The following is a 4,876-nucleotide window of genomic DNA, read 5'->3' on the forward strand; positions in this document are numbered from 1 at the left end:
GAGTTTAAAACCTAGAAGCAGATTTTACTCTAAGGTTTTTAGGCACCTAACTTCCAGGGGATCCCCTGAGGATCTGGGCCTTTTCCTCTTGAGCCATCTTTAAAACTGCTGGATAAAGTAGCCTCTATTAGAAGATTTTTTACCCATTGCTTGAATCTCAAAATTCTTAGTCTCTTAAGCCCCAACCCTGGAACTGCTTGCTTATGAGTAACTTCAAAGCACCCGAATAATCTTGCTGAAGTCAACAGGACTACACATATGCTTAGGATCTGGGCCTTATTTACGAGTAACAGCAGGGGTGCTGGAACAATTTGTATAGTGAACCAAACTGTAAACGCTTTATGTGATGGAAACCACTTGAAGCCAGGGGGTGCTGTATTACTGCTGGAATAGATTTTAACCTTTCCCTATATTCCCCTGACCTGACTGCCTGAATCCATGCTGTGGAGTGAGCAATAATAAAGAGAAGAACTAACTTGGATGATGAATAGTTTTGCAATGTCAAAACCCCCAAATGTTAACTCTTATTCCTTTTGCATAATCAAAGAAAAATGAAGAAATAAGGTTGATGATGATCTAAATCAGATGTGACCACACTGTGGATCAGGGGCTACTTGTGTTCCTTGGGCTGGACATCATGGCCTCAAATGTGCCTGGGTTAATAACAATTTGTATTTGATTACACATTGAAACTCTGTTCCCTGGGCCGCACCGTGAGACTTTAAAACTGAAGTGTGTGAAGCAGTCACATGAGAGGTCTCCAAACTGTGGGGTGCACACCCTGTGGGGGGCAGTGAGGAGCGTTTGGGGGGGGGGTGCAGCAGGGCCTGGACCAGCCCCCACGGGAGGTCAGGAGGGAGGGCTGCCCGGCTCTGCTCTGCTTCTCTCCCAGTTCTGTGCCAACCCCACCTCCAGCTGCTGCCCTGGCTCCCAGCACCACACCCAGCCGCAGCCTCGGCCCCTGATGACTGTGTCCTGGCTGCGGCTCCGCACCTGCTGCTGGTCCCACCCCCAGCCTCGGCCCCTGGCTATGGATCTAGATCTGTCCTGCTCCCAGCCCCAGCCCCAACCCCAGCTGTGGCCCGAGCCTTGGCCTCCTTACCTCATCCACATTCCTCCCCCAAGCCTCAGCCCCGCTCCTGGCCCCGATTCTGGGGGGAGGGGCACAGACAGGAGTAATGGGGGCATGACCATGGAAAGTTTGGGAACCACTGAGTTACACCCACTGGGGTTCCACATTCCCCACACCCACTGAGGGACCCAAGCAGGGGCCTGAGGGTGGTTTTCATTCCCCATTGAACAGCTCAAGTGGTGTAAAGGAAGCAGAGCAGAACATCTCCTCCAAAGTACTGATGGGAGCCCCTGGGGACTTTAGAAATGACACGGTCAGCCCTGATTCTGGGAAGGTCGGGCCATAAATAGTCACTAAGTAAAGCCCTCTTTATGGGTTCATTTTAATGAGTGTGTAGTTCACAGAGGCAATGGACAGGTTAATCTGGGCCGGAGAGGCCAGTTATGCAACCTGGCTGCACCTGGAGGATGGGCCTTGTTTAACTAGGGATTGAACCCGCTGTCTCTCCATAAAGAAAGCAGTACAGGGCAGTGAAAGAAGGTAGGGAGGAGACAAATACCTGGGAGTTTCCTCTTCTGGCCCAAAGGCAGAGAGAGAAACTAGAGCTGGAGAGTTCTGAGCTGGGGGAAGTTTGGGGCCAGGGGAAGCCAGAGGCAGAGAGGGGAAAGCCTCAGGGGCATTTGGACTGGAGTTTGGGGGCTGCAGGAAGAGGGGGAAGAGCTCTTCAGTGACTCTCTGGGCACTAGATAAGTGGAGTTACCCAGAAGACACAGGATTAGAGCTGCTTCTGTGGCTGATCCTTATTGAAGGAGTAGGAACTGGCTCTCTGGGGAGATATCCTAGGAGGTGTTGCTTGTTACATAGAGCCCAGGAAGGGGCTGGGGGAAAAGCCTTGTGAAAGACTAATGGTAGGAAGGTGCCTAGGGAGGCAGGGATAAGGTGTCTGACAGAGTAGACCATGCTGTTTGTCTTAGAGTCCCTGGACTAGAACCCAGCATAGAGAGTGGGCCTGGGTTTCCCCATTAGCCACTGGGAAGGCAGTATGAAGCCCCTGATGTAAGGGAATAAGGACAACTCAAAGCCTGGAGAGAAGGGTGTAAAGACCACTGGGCCCAGAGTCAGAGGCCACAGACCTGACACAAGATTATTTGTGAATGCTCTGTTACCCTGGAAACAGTGGGATTAAAACCTGACCTGGCTAGAGGGCTGAGCGGCAAGAAGAGAGACCACCAGAGTGACTGTTGGCCATGGGAATGAGAGCAGAAAGGGCTGCTACACAGTGCCCTGCTATGAGGGGGCGCACCCATGGTGAGTCAACCCTTTTACAGGATGAAACAAATAGTAAGAGTTTGTTTGCAAGTCCCCCATGCATAATCACCCTGTTGCCTTCTGTAGGTGTTCCAAGGGGACAGGCATGCCGATTGGGCCCTTTCAATGCCACCCAAGCTCAGATCTGTTCTCTGAAGTTCCTCACTACTAAAAGGATTGAGGGTAGGGGGCTTTCCAGACATAGTCTCCTGTGTATGAAAAGCCAGGGTGTGACTGTTCGCTGTTAGGTGCCTAACACAAGTACTAGACCCCTACAGTGGTATAGAATGAAACAAATACTTATTGCATTGGCATCAGCTCACTAGCTTATTACATTATAGGAATAGGACAACACTGCAACTTATCATGACGTGGTCGGTATTGGGATAAGGTTAAATCCTCCTTTGTGTATATCCCTGAAAATGCTGACTCTCGCTAGACTATAATGGAAGCAGTGCACTGTTAAACCTCTCTTCCAGTCAACTCTTTGCAAGTGTAGCCCCTGTATATCTCCAGGGCCATCTGGCTGACGCATTGCTGTAGAATGAAGTGTCCCTTTTCTACAATAATGATCAGGGAGAGCACCTCTGTTCACATGGTGCTTTTGCCTGTCTGTCTTTCAACTAGAGTTATATTTGGCTGAAGACTGTACACGTTCTCATAATTAACTTGGTTGGGTGGCTGATCAGTTGGGATCCATTTGATACTCTCAGCTTGGAAGTGAAAGGTCTGCAGTAGATAGGAAGGTTCTGCCTTTGATTATGATTGATGTAAGTAGCATCATTCTGTGGAAATTCAGGTGCAGGACAATAGATTAGGCAATGAAACATTTGGACCTCAGAGGAAAGGATCATGAATTGAGGCTGGTACAGTGAGAAGTGAAATGTTTTCGGTGGCGGGGGCGGGGAGGTGTTGTCTTGTGTTTTTGCTTCAGGTGGCAGCTGTTTTAATGGAAAGTGACTTTCTGGAAATGGCATTTGAGGGGAAGAAATGGCGTATTTGAATGGACAGGGCCTGATTTCTCCCGCCCCCCTGCCCCCCCCATTGTTTATGCCAGTTTCATTGTTCTGCTGTTTCACCTTCAGGGGCAGGACAGCAGGGTAGAACTGTAGTAACAGTGTGGGGAATGAGTCTCAAAGGTATTTAGGTGCCTGACTCCTGGACCAAAAGCCTCCATTTTGAGTCAGTCCTCATATAAACCATTTTTGTGCCCTGGACTAGAATCGCTGCAGTATTGCAGCTGAGCTGTTCGTGGAGAGTTTGCACAGCACCTGTCATGATATGCCTGGCTCCAGGAAGTGCTAGTGAGTATGAAGCACTCTCATATGCTTAAAGAATAAGGAGGGGCTCCTGGTTTTGAAGCAATTCCTTAAACAACAAAAATCTAGGAGCCTCTGATGATGTCAGTCAATTTTTCATTTCAACCAGGGTCTACCAATTAAGGGTTTGATCAGGTCCTCAGCTGGTGTAAATCAGAACTCCACTGAAATGAGAGATTCTATCTTCTGTGGAGTGAGACCAGTGTACACCAGCTGAGGATCTGGCACATTCTCCGTGATGACTGTTGTATTTATAAACGTTTTTGGGCACAACACTAGAATTGAGGGACTTAACAGCCAACAAATTCAGTTTGATCTAATCCACCCAGGTGGAAGCAAATCCCAAAAGTGCAACTGAGAAGCTATAAATAACTTGGGTTTCTAACAATTCTCCCTCCCACCCCCTAATTATTTACTCAGATTTGAATGTACAAAGGAAATGACAAGACAGAAAAGAACATGGCTGGAATTTTAATGAAGCCAGGAGGGACATATTTAAATGGAAATGTGTTGAACCAATTCATGAGGAGCTGATACCAGCTGTCTGTGCATTTAATGAAAAGTTAAAGGGAGTCTTTTGAGAAATGACTAGGGAAGCAGTGCCTTTCTCGAAAGAAAACAGAAACCTGAGGAATTCAACCCCGGAGGAGAATGCGGGGGGGGGGGGGGAATCAGATCAAAGCAGCAGCTTTCAGAAAGGAAAGATTGTTAGAAAATGAGCCATAAGCATCTGGAAACTTTTTTTTTTTTTTTTTTAGAAAGCCTAGGAGAAGAATCAAGATCAAGGGACGGAGGATTAGGCATGAAGGTAATACAAAGCATTGCTGGCAGAATTACATTAAGGTGGTGCTTTAAAATCCTATATGATGCAGTAGGAAACAACTATTTACACTGTCCAATATTTGAGATTGCCATTAAGGCGTTAACTTGGAAAAGGCAGATGTCCGAGGAGGCCAGAAACACTGTAAACTGATTGGGGGTGGGGTGGAGGGGTGTTAATCTAATGCCTTTTCATTGAATAAGGGTCTTCCTGTGATATTTTGCTGGAGAGATCCCACTAGTCTGTAGTGTCGCTCCCTTTCAATCTCCTGCTCCTTCTAAGGTGTGTCTCTGCCTTTCCACACCCAACCCTCGAGGGTCTCTGCCCACTTGCCACTTCTGCTGGTGCCTGGCAAAA

Source organism: Natator depressus, chromosome 8, assembly GCF_965152275.1.
Source record: "Natator depressus isolate rNatDep1 chromosome 8, rNatDep2.hap1, whole genome shotgun sequence".
NCBI classification, from domain to species: Eukaryota; Metazoa; Chordata; order Testudines; family Cheloniidae; genus Natator; species Natator depressus.